At 45.4% G+C, this 21,111-nt stretch overlaps 1 protein-coding gene across 1 annotated transcript in view; it reads right to left on the bottom strand.

Annotated features, from left to right (window-relative positions):
* ADGRF5 (adhesion G protein-coupled receptor F5) overlaps nucleotides 1-19,840 on the bottom strand; it is a 97,148-nt gene extending 77,308 nt beyond the window's left edge. Inside the window, exon 1 of the mRNA XM_059400299.1 lies at nucleotides 19,684-19,840. The gene's annotated coding sequence lies outside the window, so the exon portion shown is untranslated. The remainder of the gene's footprint in view (nucleotides 1-19,683) is intronic.
* Nucleotides 19,841-21,111: the final 1,271 nt, after the last annotated feature.

Below are 21,111 nucleotides of genomic sequence, written 5' to 3'. Positions count from 1 at the left end.
GAAGCACAAACGAAAATTAATCAAAACTTCTTAAGTTCAACTCCCTGGGGAAAGGAAGAATGTGCCTTTGAAAAGCACAGAGATGTGGAATGCTGAGAAAACAACAGAACTCATGACTGAGCTTTGGGGAACCCAAATACTCCACGCTTAGCAATGTCTGGTTAGACCGAGGACACCACATTTTAAATGACCTGTAGTGAATTACTTTTTTTTTTTTTTTTTTAGATTTTCTTTATTTATTTGAAAGAGAGAGAGCCTAACCAAGGGGAGGAGCTGAGGGGGAGGGAGACAAACAGACGCAGTGCTGAGCAAGGAGCCCGACGTGGGGCTCGATCCCAGGACCCTGAGCTCATGACCTGAGCTGAAATCAAGAGTCAGATGCCTAACCAACTACGCCACCCACACGCCCCTGTAGTAAATTACTTTTAAAGAAAATGTTAAGGGCTCATAATTCCCAGATAGTGCGTATTACTCAGGAAAATGGCTCATGTTCAAAAAACTTGCTTGTTTTAGTGTTGGGGAAAAGCCTTAGTTGTTTACTTTGAGTGGCTTATGCATAGATTTATCAACTTCCTGTCTCCTCAAATCTAAGCTGTGGATACGGCACCACTTTGGCACCCTGTTTACTCACCGATCTGTTCCCATTTCCCACACCGTTATGGCAAACTCAGAGTCTGTCCGAGCTTCTAGTAGGCCTGGTAGTTGAGTTGGGTGAACCCAAAGGCAGGGTGCCCTGGGGTCTAGCCTGTACTTTTTGAGTTTTTCAGGAAGAGATGGGTAAGAGATTAGGGGAAATGTGCTCATGGTGGTTGCTACTGCCTTTTGAAATGGACTACTGTCGGGCACACAGTCACCCTGTTTCGTGGAAGTTGCCCATCCCCCCACAACTCCAATGGCCCATTCCAGACAACGAGGGGTCCAAGTTTCCAAGTTCAAAACCTCTCCTAACTACATTGCCTTCTACAAATTAAAGTCTGCCTCTAGGGACCACTAAATTATTTTTAGTCCTGATACATAGCACACAGAACACAGCTACATATCAACAATTACATGATTATTCCAGGCCCACACCCCTTAAATTTGCCTCATTTGACCTGGAACATTAACAGAGGGAAAAACCACGTATTATTTTTAGTCTTTTCCTGAATTCCTCTAACGCTATTCAACTTTCCATTTTCATCCAGGCCATCAAGATCTGGCTTTGTGCTTTACGGGACAATACGTGTACACACTTCAGGTGCTCTTCTGTCTGGGGCTGTTTATTTGAACCTGCTGAGCTCTTGCTAAATATGGGCACTCTTATGAATGACCTCTGGCCCACGGATCACTTGCTAGTCAGTTAGAAGTGCTCCGATATTGCCCCTTCACAAGTTCTAGAGTTACCTTCTACATCAGGTACCTGCCCAGGATACCAGGGATTATTTATGTGCACTAACAGGAACAATATTTGAGCAGAGACCTATGTTTAAAATGAAAATTTCCAGGAACCAAGAAAAAAGAGAAGTGGATTCCTAAACCTGCTAACACACACACACACACACTCTCTCTCTCTCTCTCTCTCTCCCCCACCTCCGTCCCGCCACTTCTCTGCTTTGCTAAAGCAGAATGAAGAAAGTGGCAGTCAGTGCTGGGAATTCTGGACCATGGAGGTATCTAGCATAGTTGACATCTCCACCAGATCTCTTACTAACTCCTCCCTCTTGTACATGAGAACATTATTTTCAGTAATAATCCTTATTTTCTTGATGAAATTATTCAGATTTAGAATGGCTAAAAAAGAAAACATTTCACTCTAAAACATTAAAATTCAATAAAACATATAAGGGGGAGGTAAGTTTTGTACCTGCCAAATGAAAAAGAGTATAATTTGTGGGTTGTATTCTACTTCATGGTTTTAATCTTTTTTTTAATTTATTTTTAAAAAATTTTAAAGATATTATTACGAGAGAGAGAGAGAGAGTGAGCACGCACACCTAATCCCAAGTAGACTGCTCACTGAGCTCAGAGCCCGACGTGGGACTCAGTCCCAGGACCCTGAGATCATGCCCTGAGCTGAAGAGTTGGATGCTTAACTGACTGAGCCACCCAGGCAAGCCCTTCACCGTTTAAAATTTTAAATGCAAATAAAAACTTCAGGTGGTTCCAAAAAATAAGAGAGTTGAATCAGCTTCTGTTCCGCTTCTTGGTCTATACAACCACCATGCTAACCTTGTTTATTTATTTTTTATTTTTTAAAAAAAGCTTATTCTAACTTATCTTTCTTTAAGGATTTTATTTATTTGACAGAGAGGAAAAGAGAGATCACAAGCAGGCAGGGGGGTGGGGAAGCAGGCTCCCTGCTGAGCAGAGAGCCCTGTGCAGGGCTGGATCCCAGGACTCTGGGATCATGACCCAAGCTGAAGGCAGAGGCTTTAATCCAAGTGATTGGATTAAATCCACTGAGCCACCCAAGTGCCCTTAGCAGGTTCACTTCTGTGTAGGATACAATCTTTATTTAAAAATAAGGAATAGAAGTCTGATTATCAGGAGTTTATATTGCTGAAATTCACCAGTGATGGCAGCCCTTGTCTAGAAGTTAGACCAACAAAAGATTTTCTAGGAAGAGTATTTTGTCACTGACAGCGTTTGGAATTGCTACCATGCAGTGATAATATTTTAAAAGTCTTTTAGTTGGTTTTATTATCGATTTTAAATTCTCTACAGATTTCACACCACCTTATTGCCGGCAACTAGGGGATCCTCTCCCCACATGCCACCCTCGGGGGCCCCCAGTTTCAGGGGGTCTCTTGCAAGGTCCTCACAGAACCCTGGGAGAACTTGGGAGTCTGAGGGTCGCTCCTCTCTTTATTCACAAGCCTCATCTCTTTAACCTGGAGCAGTGCTTTCAGGGGTACAGACCCCAAAGGAGGTAGAGGAAGCCACTGGCAAAGAAAAGTGGGGGAGAGCCGGAGAAGGAAGCCCATGTGAATCCCAAGACTCACTAAGGCATTTCCCATCTCCTCCAGGGGAAGCTGACCTCGCCTTTCCCCTTCCCCGAGGTCCTCACCTGCTTCTCACTTCAGCTCCATTTGGAGGCTGCTCTCCGGCCAGAGGAAGGAAGAGCCACACACTCCTCTTTCTCAGCACAGTTCTGAGCATCCCCCCTCCCCAGACCACCTGAAAATAAAGGGCGGTGTGCTACTCTGACCAGGGGTCAGAAGGGACACCAGCTTCAACTTCACTTGACTTGAAGGAAGGAAGCAGGAAGTCCTGCTCCGGGCCCGGGGTGAAGCCATCCTCTAGGGCCAGCCGTCCTCTTACCTCCTGACCCCCTCTCTAATCAAGAACATGCAGGAATGGCTCCAGCACAGAAAGCCGAGCCTCTGCACTGCCTTCGAGTTTCCACTTCTGAGATTAAAGACTGCATCTTGCATAAGAAATGATCCTTCTGGTTACTACTGTTTATACCCTGTCAGGCAGTGAGGGTCAAGCCCTGAGCAAGTCTCAAAACTCTGTGAGGGAGGAGCAATTGTTGTCCCATGTTACAGACTAGAAACTCCATCTCATGTGGTTCATATACACAATGGAATATTACTCAGCCATGAAAAATGATGCCCTCTTGCCATTTACATCGACATGGATGGAACTGGAAGCTATTATGCTGAGCCAAATAAGCCAAGCAGAAAAAGACAATTAGCACATGCTTTCACTCATACGTGGGATATTAAGGAACAGCGCAGAGGATCATAGGGGAAGGGAGGAAAAACTGAATGGGAAGAAATCAGAGAGAGAGAGAGAGAAACCATAAGAGATTCTTAACCATAGGAATCAAATAAAGGGGGGGTTGGAGGGATGGTGTAACTGAGCGATGGTATTTAGTGACGTAATAAGCACTGGGTATTTACGCAACTGGTAAATTATTGAACACTACATCTGAAACTAATGATGTACTGTAAGTTGGCTAATTGAATTTATATTTTAAAAAAGAGGGGGGAGAACAAAACTCTGTCTTAGAGTTGATTTGGAGAGGATGGAACACAGAACTGCCTCATGTCTGAGGCCCTGTGTCCTGCCTGGGGTGGGGTTGGCTGGGGCTGAACCCCATTCAGGACAGCAGTGTCTGTGGATCCCAGAGCATCACCTTCAGATCATGGTTGTTGTGCTGCTGGATGGACAGCACAGGGGACCATCCCTCGTTTGTCAAACCTAGCTGCGCGACGAACAAGATTTTAGAAATGTATAAAGTGAACTTTTGAATAACTTCTTAGTATAATATGCGTACAATCAGATGCCAGGTATCCTCTCGTTCTTTTCTTCCAGGTTTGCCTGCCCTTCAAAATATCCCTTCCCATGAAAGCACTATGAGCAAGGATGGATTTAAATATGGTAATAGCGATGGTGTGTGGATTTGCCTCACACACTCCGTGTTACTCAGATCCTCCTTGCGCATGCTGCTTCTTCTAAACCCATGCATCATTCATTCATTCATTCATTCAGCAAATACTGATGAAAACCAATGTTCCAGACTCACCTGCTGGAGATAAGCCATAAATAAAACAGGGGTCCTGTAGGAGCTTATGATCTTGTTGGCCAAGAGTGCTGACAAACTTCCAGGTTTCCCCCTCTACCTTTCTCTCCCCTGCTCTTGTGGCCAGGAGGCCAACCCTACATCCTGCAGTGCCTTGTCATCTTGGAGGGCAATGAGAAGAACGGGAAGGGGAGAGATCCCAGCAGGAGACGCAGGATGGAAAGAAAGGGGAGCCAGGTATTTGCTCCCTACTTTCCTTGCCAGGCTACGGTCCTCCACCCTCTGCTTAATTCTGGGGAACTCCTTCTACCTCAGCCACAGGGTTTGCCAGGCTTCTCTGACACCCCAGCATCAACCTCCTTGCCTCTCTGTGCCCTGTGGGGGGCAACCGAGGGCTTCATGTTACCCGCTCGTGCTCTGTTGACTTAACGGACTATGGTTTTCCAGTTAGCCTTTGACACCGCCATTTCTTTTCTGCCAGTAATATAGACAGTAAACATAAGTTATATATCAGATGTGCAAAAATGCTGTGGAGCAACATAAAGCAGAGTAAGGGCAATAAGGTATGCATGTATGTGTATGTGTGTGAGCTTTTCTACCTGTAAGGGTGGAAGTCTTGCTTTCATGCATGTTGACTGGCCAAGGTCCACCTGTCTGGGTTGAGTGCAGGCGGGGGTTGGGACCGAGGTAGCACAAAGGTGTGGTGGGGACGTCAGGAAATGCGAGGGCACTGGCTCCCCCAAGGGCTTGGGGGAGCTCAGAGCAACTGAGTAGACAACCACACTGATAAATCTGGGGGACATCAACTAAAATCCCTATGTAGAAATTAAATAAATGAGGAGAAAGAGCACATTCATTGCTTCTTGGGCTCAATGAAAGTCATTTCTGCTTATTTCCTTTTTATACAATTGCTGTTAATTTCAATTATTTTTAGTAAGTTCCCTTCGAACTCATCGTTTCAAAACTCAAAGGTGACTTTCATTAAATGTTGAATTTTGTTGGGAGGATACGGAAGGCAGAGTTAATGTATTTCATTGATAAACTCAGGAGCAAAATTGGGTAGGATCGAAAAAAATCCTGAAATACACATTTAGCCCATTTCTTCTATCTGCAACAGAGACTGTTAATGGAATTGAATCTGCTTTGGATGGATGAGGATGTCCAGATGTTCCCAGATATCCAGAATGGTGTTTGCATTTTAATACTACAGATAGAGGAATTTAAGCTACTGGATAGGTCATCAAACCCTCACAGAAACTTGTTTTTTTTTTTCTGCTCCTGGACTCTCACTTGGATCCATCACTCGTGTTAATCATGGTTAAGGCCTGGTTAAGGCCACTTACTATTTTTCACATCTATCTTTTTCTTCCAAATCTTTGGTGTGGAAAATTTAGTTTGTGACTATGACATTTAAAAAGGTAAGTTTTTCGGTTTGGTTTGGTAAGCGAAGAGAAACATGAAGCTTCCAAGATCCTTTCTTCTCCATCCATCCTTTCAAGGATCCCTTGTCTGGGGTGACTTTGCGTTTCCCAGCCTCTTCCTGCTTTATCTATCAAGGAGGAAATAACAACCATCGGGATATATGTTGCTCTTAGCCAGCTGGTCACACTCAAAGACACCAATTGCCTATTTCCACATCCACAGCCCATTCTGTAAAGACTCAGAATCACACTGGTTTTTTTTTTTGTTGTTTGTTTGTTTGTTTGTTTTTTGTTTTTTTTATTTGACAGAGATCACAAGCAGGCAGAGAGGCAGGTAGAGAGAGAGAAAGGGAAGCAGGCTCCCTGCTGAGCAGAGAACCCCATGCAGGGCTTGATCCCAGGATCCTGGGATCATGATCTGAGCCGAAGGCAGAGGCTTTAACCCACTGAGTCACCCAGGCGCCCCAGAATCACACTGTTTTAAAAGGCAGAGAAACACGCTCAAAAGCTGAGACTCTAAAGGCCTCCAAACGGGCAAACCCTTCACCTGAAGTGTTTGCTCTGGGCCACAAGCGACTTCCTGCTTTGCAAATAGAAGTTTCAAAGGTTGATTTTTGAAATTCCAATGAAACCTACAAGTCACCATATTTTGAGCACTTACCGATCAAAATCAACCAGAATTTCAGGAATATTTGGATTAAATTTTCTTCAACTACAGAAATATTCAAAAGTTAAAGAAACATTAGAGAAAAGAAGGTAAAAGATTTAGTCATTCTTCCTTGCAGGAATTTTCAAATTTTAATACAGCTGAAGAATCACACAAAACAGAGATGCCTGGCTGGCTCAGTTGGTTAAGCATCTTCCTTCAGCTCAGATCTCAATCCCAAGGTCCTGGAATCAAGTCCTGCTTTGGGCTCCTTGTTTAGTGGAAAGCCTGCTTCTCCCTCCTCCCCTGCTTGTGCTCTCTCTCTCTCTGACAAATAAATGAATAAAATCTTTGAACGACACAAAACCTTTCCTTTAAAAAAGAAAAGAATCACACAAAACAGATGAACGTAGAGGAAGGGAAGAAAAAATAAAATAAGATGAAAATAGAGGAAGGCAAACCATTAAAAGACTCTTAATTATAAAGAAGGAACTGAGGGTGGCGGGGGGGGGGGGGGGGGGGGGAGGGGGGGACCGGGTGATGGACATTAGGGTGGGTACATGATGTAATGAACACTGCGTGTTATATGCAACTAATGAATCATTAAACTCTACCCCGAAACTAATGAAACACTATATGTTAACTAAATTGAATTTAATTAAAAAAAAAAAGAATCACACAAATAAGTAATTAAACCTAAGTTCTTGACTATATGATTGGAGATTGTGCTCTACAGGACCACAAACCAGTAGCACAAACACCACTCGGGAATTTGTTAGAAATGCCAATTCTTGAGACTACCCTGACCTCCAGGTTCCAAAAATCCTGGGGAGTAGGCCCAGTGATCAGCGTTAAAACAAGCTCTCCGAGGTGACTCTGAGGTACACAAAAGTTTAATAAGCACTAAGATAGAACATGATTTTTTTTTTTTTTTTTGGAGGAAAATACTGTTGCCTGGTCCCCAGGCCGAGGCCTGTTGAATCAAAAGTTCCGTGTTTGTTTAGAGAAACATTGACAGATGGGGAGCTGCTGGCTTAGTTCATGGAGAGTCTTTCCTTTTCTCCAAATGACAAATTACCTTCAGCTAAAACCCTTAACCGTAGGGCTTCTGCCTACCTATCCAGCTTTACCTCCCTCTGCCACTTTGTCCTCATCTTCTTCTCTCCCCTTGAAGCCCCTCAGTGCCCTGCAACCACTGTGTTCTCCAGCCTCTGTCCAGAACTGCCTCCTTCCTCCATGTTCACTTGTCTAACTCCCATTGTCCTTCAAGGTCCGAGTCAAGGTCATTCTGTGCAAGAGGCTGTCTCTGACTCCCTCTAGTTGTGTGTACACCTCTGCCCCTCACAGCCCTCTGTCAGAGCCCTTACTGAACTGTGCTGGCATGGTCTATGTGTGATCCCTGTTTTCCTCACTCTCAGCCCCAAGGCAGGACCCCATCTGTCTATTGTGGAATGCCTGGCACCTAGCATAGCATTGGGCACAGAGTAGGCCAGTGCTTACGAATGGTGAGCGCACAATCGGAGGTGCTCTAAGAGGTCAAGAGCGTGGGATCTGGCACCAGAGTACCTGGGTTCAAGTCCGAGTTCTACCACTTACTAGCTATGTAAATTCGGGTAAATTATGTATTCTCTCTGTTCCTCAGTTGCCAGAGTCCATCGATGATACTTTTGTTTTTATTATTAATCGCTGCCTCTGGGAGAGAACCAACTCCACCACAGGGGCTGGGCTGAGCACTTTAAAGAAATGGGTCATGCACGATGTCATTTAATTTTCACAACACTCTATGAACTCCTTAGCTATTCCCATCTGAGAGAGGGAGGCTTAGAACAGTCCATCAATTTGCCAAGCCTCGTTTAAAAACTATACAGATTTAGGGGCGCCTGGGTGGCTCAGTGGGTTAAGACTCTGCCTTTGGTTCAGGTCATAATCACAGGGTCCTGGGATCAAGCCCCGCATTGGGGGCTCTGCTCATCGGGGAGCCTGCTTCCCCCTCTCTCTTTGCCTGCCTCTCTGCCTACTTCTGATCTCTTTCTCTGTCAAGTAAGTGAATAAAATCTTTAAAAAAAAACCCTATACAGATTTGAGGGCAAACAAATGGAAGAATTTGAGGCAGAATCTGAACCCCAAATGCGGCTCCTGTCCCTGCACTCCATTGTGCCCTGAACAAGCTGCCACGACATAAACACACCAAAAGTTAAACACGTGATAGTATGAGCAATGGTACAAAGCCGTGTAGGATTCTCCTCCAAACTTGCGGCTCAGAGAAGGGTTGCAACTTTGATAGGAAGAGGGTCCCTGCAAAGATGAGCCCAGATGGCAAAACTATTAACCTACAAGAGGAATGCAGGGAGGGCCCCCTATGCCATCAGCGTCAGCGCTTTTCTCAACACAAGCTGGCAGATACTTTCTAAATATTGTGACTTATGCACAGCTCAGTGTGCATCAGGCCTTAGAAGCCTCATCTCATGTGCTGTTTGAAAAGCCCGTACTCTGCAGACTGCCGCCTTCCCAGCCCCCGTTCCCACCTGCCTACCCACACAGGTGGGAATAGGTCTGGGCAGGGCCCGGCAATCTGCACTGTGATCCGTGCTCCATTCCGTTTGTCTGCGGGTGATGGCTAGTTCTCTCGTGCTAATATTTTACACCCATTATCACAAAAACCCAATACAGAGATTTTTAAAGGGTTGAGATTCTTGAAAATAGAGAACTGTTCACCTATTCTCTCCTCCTGGCCCCAGGGAGGTTGCAGAGCTGGGCCACCTCAGGCTCTGTCCTTGAAGCGCTGACCTGCCCTGCAAGCTGCCAGAAGACTGCAGGTCGGCTGGATTCTGCACGGCCTGGGCTCAGCCTCATTCTCCTGGGGCCTCCCCAGTCCTCCTGCAGACAACTGTGCAAATCCATCTCTGGCTTCTGCAGGTGCAGTTTACACAACACCCGCTTCCCAGCGAAGCAGCAGTGACCTTGGCAAACTCTTGGTCCTGCTCTGACATGGCCACCCCACTTCAGGTGCATGAAAATACATTGTCATTCATGACACAATCAGAAACTCTCCCCAAGGGGAAATTTAAATTCAACATGAAGTCCAAGTTGTCATTTAAACAGGGTTTGAAACCTCAGATAAGAAGTGTTAAGAATTGTGATTTCAGTTTTGAGAAAAAGTGAAGTATTGTTAGTATCTTAAATGTGCATAGCTTAGTTTTAAAAATTACATTAAAAGAGGGGTGCCTGGGTGGCTCAGTCGGTTGGACGTCCGACTCTTGATTTCAGCTCAGGTCATGATCTCGGGGTCCTGGGATTGAGCCCCTCATTGGACTCCATGCTCAAAGGGGAGCCTGCTGGAGATTATCTCTCTTCCTTTCCCTTGCCCCCCCCCCCTCTCTCGCTCTCTCAAATAAATCTTCTAAAAAATTATATTAAAATCAAAGCTTCTTGGGGGCACCTGGGTGGCTCAGTGGGTTAAGCCTCTGCTTTCAGCTCAGGTTATGATCTTGGGGTCCTGAGATGAGCCCTGCATTGGCCTCTCTGCTCAGCAGGGAGCCTGCTTCTCCCACTCTCACTCTCTCTCTCTCTCTCTCTCTGCCTGCTGCTCTGCCCACTTGTGATCTCTCTGTCAAATAAATAAATAAACAAATAAATCTTTTTAAAATATCAAGGCTTCTTAATACAGCCATCGCATAACAGTACAGGTGTTATTCAAACTCAGGGATAAGCTTATACCAAAATGTCTGTGAAAGGATACTTCTTTCCCAATTTTCTATCAAACATTGATTGAAAACCTGCTGTGCCAGGTACCATGCCAGGGGCCAGGAATAAAAAGATGAATAAGATGGCATCCCTGACTCCTGGGAGAACATGCAGGAGAACAATTGCTGCGAATGCAAATACACAAGGCCTCTAGCAGAGGCTTGGGGAAGTGCTGTGCGAACAGCTGGAAGAGAGGAGAGTTCTGCACATGGATGGGGGGGCCCCAAATCAAGTCGCTGTGTGAACATTTAAAACGGGGTCTGGAGGACCCATGTTTAGTTGACAGAGAAAGGAGAAAAGAGGACTTTAGACAGAGGAACAGAGTGTGGCAGGGAGGTGGTACAGGTGGAGAAGGTGGTCCAGATCACAGCCATCAGGAAGGGGAGGGCACAGCAGGAGGGAAGGACCTACAAAGAAAACGGGGAAGGCTCAGCAAGAGAAGGAGGAGGGAGACTGTGGGGTCCCAGCAAGCAGGGACCAGACTGGGGGAGGCCGTAATCAACAACAGGTGTCATGGGCAAGGAACTGCAACGGGTTCAGGGACATGGAGGTTAGAGAGAGTCTGGGCAAGCGCATTCTCCAGCATGTACCGGGGAGCGCAGGTGGGGGAGCAGAACCCTGTGGTTTGCAGGCTGAGTGCTTGGTGATGACATGAAGGTGGACACGACCAAAATTCTTCAAAAATATATTTGGCAGGGGCACCTGGGTGGCTCAGTGGGTTAAGTCTCTGCCTTCAGCTCAGGTCATGATCCCAGGGTCCTGGGATCGAGCCCCACATCGGGCTCTCTGCTCTGCAGGGAGCCTGCTTCCTCCTCTCTCTGCCTGCCTCTCTGCCTACTTGTGATCTCTGTCAGATAAATAAAGAAAACATTTTTTTAAAAAAAATCAAAAGAAGAGCTGCAGAACTAAAATTTCAGAATCAAGAACTAGGGACTGGAAACCGGCAAAACACTTAAAAAAAAAAAAAAATATATATATATATATATTTGGCAAAAGAAAAAGAAGATGGAGGAGCAATATGGGATTGTGGAAGATTTGCTGTTCCTATCGTTTTGAAATGAGAAGGACCTGTGTAGAATTCGAGGATAATGGGAAAGAACCAATCAGAGAGGAGAGTAGTGAGGCCATTGGGGGTGGGGGGGGATGGGAAGGGGAGGGGAGCAGAGCTCTGGATTTGGGAAAGGTCATCTCTGGAGACAGGAAAGGAGGAGGAAGAGGTGGGTGTTGAAGCTGATCCTTTCATGGAGTTGGTGTGAGAAAGCAAGGGAGTTATTTACTCTGGGAAGGCAAAGTTATTTCCTGGGACTGATATGTGCGCGTGTGTGTGTGTGTGTGTGTGTGTGTGTGTGTTTGTGTGTGTGTGGGTGCGCATGAATGCACGTATGTGTGTCTATGTGTACTCATGCACTCACTCATGCTGGTGTTTGGAGATTTGTGAGCAAAGGAAACACTGAAAATGTCTCTGGGGATATTTAGAATCTCAGCTGGGTGAGAGTTCATGTATCTCTTCCGATCGCCCCAAACTTAGACTCTACAGTTATCTGGCTTCTTTGCCAGATCTGTATATATCTGTAAAATTTACATATTTTTGACATTTCTTGCAGGCAGAATGTCTACTTCTCCTTGGTGCCCAGTAGAATTTAGGTCTTAGCATAAAACCACTGGGTTGATTGGAAGATCTTCAATTCGTGGTGTTCCACGTTAGGCAGTAAGTGGATCCCAAAAAGAGAACAGCAACTGTCATTCCAGAAGGGTCGTGGCTCCAGAGACAGGAAACTAGAACTAGATCAGCCTTTTTCATAGAGAAGCATATATGGTAAAGAATGTAGAAATTTTCCCTGGTCTAAACCATGATTGGGCGCATGTTATGATACTGAATGAAAGCTTTTAAAATGCTATGCTTTGTGCTTTATTATCTATTTCTCACCAACACACACACACACAACCCTACAAGTGCACACCCATGCACCCTGAGATCTCTCTGCTCCTCAACAGGATGGAGGTTTGATTGTTCCGTGAAGTGGGGACCCAGGCGCGGTGGACAGGAGAAGGGGTTAAGTCAGGATCTCTAGTAATGCTTCCACTTGTTCTCTGAGGATTAACAAAGAGAGGAAGCAGGGCCTTTGTAGAAGGAAATTCCCAGGCCCCACTTCGGACATTTGCAACCTGCCCTGTGAACCCCTGAGGGGTGTCTGATAATAAACACTTGCAAACAAAACAATCCATAAAGGCGTTTTTAACAACATTCTTGCATTTTCTTCAAAGGGCTACAACACCTTTTCCTGCATCTGCAGACCTGAAGGGGTTTGGACATCCACCTACTAACAGAGTCCTACAATCCCAGCTCAGGGCTGCCCTGTGTAAGTGCGGTCCCCTTGCCCCTCTGGCCTTTGATGGTACCAGGGCCCCATCCCCACACAGGCTGCTGGAATGCAGGTCGAAGACCCTGCAGAGAGTGGGCAGGGGCCGCTACACGCTGACCTGAGACCTACCCCTTCATCTTCCGCAGTGACCCCCAGATAAAACCCTGAGTGTTGTGACCTTGAGTCTAATGCAGTGACCTTCCCCAGCAGCAGGGACAGCTTGGCAATGCCATGACAACTCGACTAGCAAAGTCTGCCAATGAAGTCACAGATTAGGTTTCTTTCTTTATAGTGGCAAATAATAATAACAATAATAACAATAACAATAATAGAAGATCAAACAAACAAAAACAAAAAAGCAACCCTCAAAACAGCAACAACCAAATCCCCCCCATAGCCTTGATGGTCAAAATTCTGACAGTAATTTCTTGTAAGGTGCACCAAGCATATTAGGCCCCAAATGTAAAACTTTTAGCAGAAGTCTAGTTTGAGTCAGTTGATTTGTAATACTGTACCTTATTTCTCCCCAAAACTAATAGGACATGAGGTTTGTTGCACCCATTTCACAGATAGATAAATTAAGGAACAGAAACTGGCCTAAGAGAGCAGTAAAGATCAGGGTGATTCAGATAACTATCTGATACCTGCTCTCCGTGTGTGTGTGTGTGTGTGTGTGTGTGTGTGTGTGTGTGTGGCTGTAGTATGCGGCACAGATGCTTTTGTACTACAATATGCTTGACAACCCCTTTATTAATTGCAGTCAAATGCAGAACCTTTGAATGACATCCCTGTTTCTGGGCTAGACCAGAATCCACTTCATGGCCCGGGTAAGGATTAGATCCTTGGCTGTTGATAGAAAGCTGAGCCTTTATTTTTGAAATGGACTCACGGGTCTCTGGGATATTTTTAGATGAAATAATCATACATGTCTACTCATTTGCATCTGCCCAGAGCTGGCAGGCGACCTTCATGTTGACCCCGGCACTAAGGACCATGTAGATTGAGGGAATGACAGGTTCCAGATCTCTCGCTGGGCGGGGTTACCATTAGCCTTCCACTCAGGCCTCCTGCCCTTTGTACTGTAACAATGCACGGAAACACAGCCTTGTTAGAGGAAATTCCCAGGGCCATAGTTTGGACATTAGACAGTTGCTTTGCTGTGCTGGCCAGGCTGATGTTCATCTAAAAATAAACACACTGGTCTGCATGGATGTCTATGGTTTTGCCATGCACAGTTCTTTATATTTCAAAGGGATTTTTTTTAACTTTGTTTTTAAGAGAGCAAGCCTAGGTAAACCTGGAGAATAAAATATACCACGGTTTCGATTGGCTTTCACAGAACGGAGCATTTGCTGATACCCATTTCTGTGGCGAGGACAACTGCTCTTTTGCTCTGGGATCCTAAAACAAGATTGAAAAGAGCCTGGCATACTGACTTGTTCCCCAACCTACTGCAGAAAATGTGAGGTTTCAAAAACACTTGGTCAGCCAGTTCTTTGGAGTCCATGAAGCTAAAGTACTAGCAAAGAAGACTGGGGTAGCTCAGCAATACAGGACGCACCTGGGACCCACCTGAGCTAACGTCTCCCGACTCTAAGTCTCCAGGTCCTTAACTGGCAGAGAGGCTGTGATCAATGTGGCTCATTCAGCAGAAAAGAAAGGTGGGTGGGAACAATGACCAAAGACCTCAACTTAGAGCAGGCAGACAGCCTGGTTCTCTTCTCCCCAACAAGAGTCATGTATCCTGCTTATGGTCCCTACCATTTAGAGGAAAGTAGCACCATTTATTTAGCACTTTCAAAAATAAGGTTTCTGAAAAACAATCTGAGGGTTTTGAAGGGGCGGGGGGTGGGAGGTCCGGGTACCAGGTGGTGGGTATTATAGAGGGCACGGATTGCATGGAGCACTGGGTGTAGTGCAAAAATAATGAATACTGTTATGCTGAAAATAAAAAAAAAAAAAAATAAGGTTTCTGGGGGCACCTGTGTAGCTCAGTTGGTTAAGCGTCTACCTTCAGCTCGGGTCATGATCCCGGGGTCCTGGGATCAAGCCCAGTGTTAGGGTCCTTGCTCAGCAGGAAGCCTGCTTCTCCCCTTCCCACTCTCCTGTCTTTTGTTCCCTCTCTTGCTCTCTATCTCTCTCTCTCTGTCAAATAAATAAATAAAATCTTAAAAAAAAAAGAAGATATAAAAATTAGATTTCTGAACAGCTAAGAATACATCTCCATAGAGTAGTGCTTCTGTTTCTTGGATATGGCAGAGATCAGAGACAAAGCTATGAGTTTGCTGTTGCTTGCCTGAAACTAGTTTGGTAGAAAATGTACCAAAATATGACAATTTTCCATCAAATAAGAATGTGTTTGCAGCACAAGGAGGAACCCACAATCTAGTTAAAGAGTAACCCAAGAAGAGTGGTTTGGGGTGAACTTTTCCCACTCCATTGTTCTCATTTCTTTTTTGCTTTTCCTGGAAGTCCATTGTAGCTCTATTGTTGTGGCAAAGACCCTATTTAGAAATGATCATTTCAGATACGTTGGGTGAGCTAGTAAAAATGCAGCTATGATCACTCTACAGCCTGACGCTTTTTTTTTTTTTTGGTAACCCTCCTTTGGTGGTTTGTGTTGGGAACCTGACATCACAAGAGTCCTGGTAGCTTTGAGCGGGAAGGACCTAGAGGTCATCACCCGGACCCCACCCAGTGCGGGCATCCCTTCGGGAACACCCCGGCCATGGGCTAACAGGGTGCTGGCACACTGCCTGGGACAGGGCGTTCACCATGCCGCAAGGCAGCTCACCCGGTTTTAGACAGTCTTGACGGTGGGTAAATACTTCCACACGTTGAACTAAAACCTGTTACCCTATAATTTTCACTCATCAATCTTCTGTTGACTTCTTTTCCCACATGGAGCAATCTTTAAATATTTGAAGACAACCTCCACTTGCTACGAGACCAACTTTTTACTTTGAATATCACCTCATTCCTTCAAAGAGTCTGCAAATGACAATTTCCTCATTTTTATCATGTTCACCAGCCTCCTCTTTTAAGATCTGATGTGTGCCTTGAGGCAACACATTAGGTACTGAAACTGATTGATCTCTACGACCTTGTGTGCAAAAGATTATCCGCTTTTCCAAAAATGAAACTAAAACTTGGCAAGATGTAGTTACTTATGAAAGGAAGTGACAGAAGGGGGATTCAAAACCAGGTCTGCCTCTGATTTTAAAAAGAAGTGTTGACCAGGTATGGTCAAGGTTGATCTCTGGTACATTGTGAGATTGGTGGGAGGCCATTAGAAACCTCTTATGCAGGCTGACCATCCTTTTGTGGCTACAACTTGTGCTTACTTATAGAGATTAATGTTAACTTGAATGGCTAGGAAATGACCAGCAGAAGACACTTTGGCTGCTGAAAGGTGAAAAAAGACAAGGCGGGTGTGCAGGAAGGTGGAGGCAAAGAGATGCATGAGTAACAGGTGGCAAGAAGGAATCCAGGAGATCTAGGGACATTTCCTTTGGAAGCTCCAGAAAATCAGGGAGCAACACAAGTGGGCTTGAAGACTGAAAGAGTCATTATCTGGATTGCCCAAGCAGTTTGCCATAGACTAAGCTGCTGGTTGTGTCTGGATAACAAAGACAGGGTGACCATGTGCCCCATGGGAGCACCAAGCATGGGGACAACGTATACTATGTCCTGCCCAACCTTGAGTTCTAGGTGACATCTGCTTAAGACACAGATCTTTAGGTGGAAAAAGAAAAAAGAAATCTTTGTAGCTCTGCCACAGTGAGGGTCAGGGACTGGCTAGATGTCTTGAAACTCTTAGATTCATACTGGACTACTTGGTAAAGCTATATCCTTCCCTTCTGGCTGCTTTCCAAAGACAGAGATTGCCTGAGAATGACATTGTCTCCTTCCTTAGTTGCTCTGTACCCAACAGCTAATGTCAAGTGGGTTTCTTCAAGCTGCAGGGCACTGCTCCTTAGGAAACACTGCCACACTGTGCTTGCTGGCTGAGCACACAGCAGAACAACGCCACGACTCCTTTAAGATCTATTCTTTGCCCACTTGACTCAGAGTACTACAGAGCGTTGGCTTTCAATCAACATGCAGCAAGAGAGAAGGTGAGCACAGAGACTCCCTGGACATCATCTTCTCCATGTGCCCTTAAAGGCAAGAGCTTCTCTTCTTATGACTCTGTATCTTGCTCACCACTCGAGAAAAATCAAAGTTCAGAGAATGGGTATGGCCCCACCCTAATTCACATGGCAAGTGAGTTCCAGGTACAGGACTGAATCAGGGCCCCAAAACCCAACCCAGCTTTCTTTTTCCTAAATCCTGCTGCCTTCCAGAGCCTAATGCCTTTCCCTGGATGTTCCAATATGGATTAGAGATCAGACTTCAGCTTTCTTTAACGTCTTTTAGGGAGAAGTGGGGTAGAGGATGATCAAGAATGTGCTCTCTGCAAGGGGAGCTGCATGGAGACAGTAGTCACATCTGTGTCATTTGCCATCATACCCCAAGCGCACAGCACAGTGTCCAGTAGGTGTCATGTGCTTGGTACACAGATGCTGAAAAATGAGTAAGTCTCTGACGTAGAGTGGTGGACAACAGGGGCACTGGTTGAGAAACACCTAATGGCAGAGGCTGTCCATAGAGGCATAGAGAAAAGATTCTGGGGACGCCTGGTGGTCCAGTTGGTTAAGCATCCAACTCTTGATTTTGGCTCAGGTCATGATCTCAGGGTCATAAGATCAAGGCCCATGTTGGGCTCCAAACTGAGTATGGAGTCTGCTTAAGATTTTCTCTCTCCCTCTCCCTCTGCCCCCTCCACCTCCACTCACACGTGTTCTCTTTCTCTCTAGAAAAAATAGATTCTGAAAGGTATGGCACACAGTGGGTACTCAAAATACTTGGTGAAGAAAATCCAACAAAGTGTCATAAAAGGCAGCATGGGAAAATATTATGGGGATTGGCAATCTCCTTGGAAAACTTCAAACTATAGATCTCAGTCTGGTAATTAATTTGGGTTCTTCAGTCAATATGTCCATTCGGTTATTCATTCATTTCTTCATGAATTCAGTAAACACTTGACATTGATTGCTTCAAGAGTTCTAGATTCAAAAATAAAAGCCCATAACTCTCACAGATGAAAATAAGCATAGCAGTCATAAAAGAGCATGCTATGGGCTATGACAGAAGCATTTCACCAAGTGCTATAAAGCATGGACTGGAGAGACACTTGGTCTGAGGCAGACTGGGTGAGGGGATGGAGGGGGACCTAGCAGGCTGCAGATGAAGATGAATGGTGACCTCCTGGACAGGGAGAACAGCACACAAAGGTGTAGGTAGGCATTAAGCTCTCACATCCTGGGGAAAGAGAAGGTGTTCAGTATGGCAGGAAAGACAGGTGGTGAGAGGTAAGGCTGGATGGGATGAAAACGAACAAACTTAGAAGGTCTTGTCTGCTTTTCTTAAGTTGGAATTTTTGAAGCTTTAATGTCCATATGAATCTCCCAGGGGCCTGGTTAAAATACAGATTCATTAAATCTGGGGAGTGGAGAATTTGCATCCCTAACAAGCTCCAAATGATGGGTGATACAGCTGTTCTCAGAACGGTCTACCCTTTAAGTAGCAAGGATGTAAGCAATGGGGTGAAGAGGAAATATTTCACTGAGGAGAATGACATTATCAGAATTGCATTTTCCCAAGAACCCTGTAGTAGGATGGAGGATGGAATGGAGGGAGACTGTGCTAAGGTAGAATTCGTAAGTGGCAAGAAATCACAAGCATCTGAACTGAATAAGCTTGGGAAGAATAGCCAGTATTCAAAAAATGACTATAAACTGGCTAATATTCTGTGACGCCACCAGAAGATATTTCTTCCAGAAGAAGGCACAGTTGTGAAGACAAAAATGAAACAACAGAAACAGGAAAGGCAAAAAAATAATCCAGAGAAATATGTCCTATTATTTGAATAAAGCTTGACCCCTCTCTAGGTCTGGGTTGACACATCATCTTGACTCTCAATAGTGACCAATGAAAGCCACCAGCCAAGGGGTGAGCACCATCCTGGCAACCAGTTATCACAGCAGGATAAATAAAATCAGCCTTCCAGCCACCAGTTGATAGACATTGTCACTACACACTTCTGATTTCAGGAAACAGCAGAGAGAGCAATGGTTTCATATTTTCAAACATGGAAAATTAACATGGAAGTCCACCAGATCCTGAACAGAATGCTTGTTCATTTACTTATAACTTACAGGTACTCTAAATTAGAAACACCTGTTTCAGGTGCCTGGGTGGCTCAGTTGGTTAAGCGTCTGCCTTCGGCTCAGGTCATGATCCCAGAGTCCTGGGATCGAGTCCCACGTCCTGCTCCTTGCTCAGCAGGGAGTCTGCTTCTCCCTCTATCCCTCTCCCCATTGATGATCCATCTCTCTCTCCCTCTCTCATGCTCTCTCTCTCTAAAATAAACAAATAAAATCTTAAAACAAACAAACAAACAAACACCTATTTCTATTCCTGTGAGAAATCCTTTGTGAACTCTGGTACATTTTTAACTCCAAAAAAAAAAAAAAATCAGAATCAAATAAAAAATAAAAACAAAAAAAGAAGCTCGTCTTAGAAAGAAATTTTTTAAAAAAATCATGGTAGGGGTCTGTTTTGAAAAGAAAAGGCAGGTGGTAAGCTTTTTCCCCTTATGCAGAGACCCAAAACATGCAACTTCTAATGAGATTTGCCCTCTGAAGAAAATAAGAATCACCTTCATGTTTCACGTACCATGCTAGTTAGTCTTCTTTATCCAAAGACCTTCAAATTCAAAAAACCCAAATGTCACCTCCCTGCTCACAACTTTTTCTCACAGTCCAGGTATCAGTAAATCTCAACAAGACACACATGTTGAAACCCCACACCCAACTGGAGAAGCCATATGGACACACACATCTACTTCAGAGCAGCTCGATCCACAGCGAGACAGAACAAAATAATTCAGGGACCTACCTTTCTCTTCTGTGATTTGCAGCCTCCTAAAATTTGACCCAGTCCTGGAGATCTTCCCAAGAACCTCTTAGGTGAGGTGAAACTCAAGGGCCTCCCATTCAGTCACACAGACACAGGAGGGTGGGGTTTCCAAGACCAGACTTCAGAGCCTCAGGGCTCACACAGACCTCAGGGAGCAGAGGTGAACTGCCTTCTGTTCTCTGCAGCAGGAAAAAGCTGGAAGACACAGTGTGGCTGGAGGTGGGGGCGGAGGCTGGGGGAGGGGAAGTAATAAGGGAACCATAATAAATAAGAGATCCTCTCCACATGATTTCCTGTATTTGGTGCCTGTTGCCTTTTTCCGGGCTCCCTAGAGGAAATAAGAAATTTAAACTTATCCTTTGGCCACTGGAAAGACAAGAATAAACACGCTAAGACCCATGAAAATCCAAATGAGCGGAGCAGCAGGCAGGGGGCTGACCGGCCAGCTAGCTTTTACCTTTCACCAAGTGCTTTCTTCCTGAAATTTCTCCAAGTGTTTAACTCCGCAAAAGTCAAGAATGCCCTCGTCCTCGCCCACTGGGCTGAAGCATTTTCTGGCCACAGTCCAGATGTTGTGTTACAGAGCCACCGAAGGGAGGAAGGTCAGAGCAGGCCTGAAGAGTCTGTTTGCCATCAGAAGGAAAGACTCTGGTGACCTTCTGTGCCTCATCTTGGGACAACTGGTGGAGTTCTCTGGCCATTTGGCCTTAGGGTTTAAAGAATGATCCGAAGGCTGCCATCCACAGATTGCTGGGAGCAGAACCCTCTGCATAATTTGTGGGGCTCAGTGCAAAAAAATAAAAATGCAAGGCCACTCGCCCACAAACTAAGGATTTCAGGTTGGTGACAGCAGACCATGAAATCCAGTCCGAGGACCCTTTTGATATGGCCTCTATGCAACTCCACATCTTGCACATCCAGGAGGCTCTAGGAAGGCTAGAACTATGGGTGTGTGGTCCAGCTGACCAAGAGTCTGGGACCATCGACATTTTGCTCGGAGAAGTGACAGTCAGCCCTCAAACGCAGTGCACTAAAGGCTGGTGTGGGGGAGGGGTAGAAAATGCTGCGTGGGGGGTGTGAGCAGGCACGACCAGACCACAAACATCACACCAGGGGTGTTCTTGCAGAATTTGGCTCACCTCCAATCTGTTCTCCTCTCTGCAGTCAGAATAATTTCTCTCAAATGCAATCCTCGCGATTGCATTGGATTTTAAGTCCATGCTTAAAATGCTTAAAATCCCTCTGTGGCCTAGCATCCAAGGCCAAGTCCTTCTGCAAGGCTTCCAGCCCCTTCAGCACCTGGCGCTGCCTCACCTCAAAGCCCACCTCCACCCTTGCCCCCTTCTCTTTCCCTCCTCCCCCACCTTTCCCCACTGCTGGGAATCATTCTATGAAGAACGCCCTCCC

This window comes from Mustela nigripes, chromosome 5 (genome assembly GCF_022355385.1).
Source record: "Mustela nigripes isolate SB6536 chromosome 5, MUSNIG.SB6536, whole genome shotgun sequence".
In the NCBI taxonomy this organism is placed as follows: Eukaryota; Metazoa; Chordata; class Mammalia; order Carnivora; family Mustelidae; genus Mustela; species Mustela nigripes.
The sequence above is the reverse complement of the archived record's forward strand: the minus strand, read 5'-3'. Positions and strand labels throughout refer to the sequence as shown.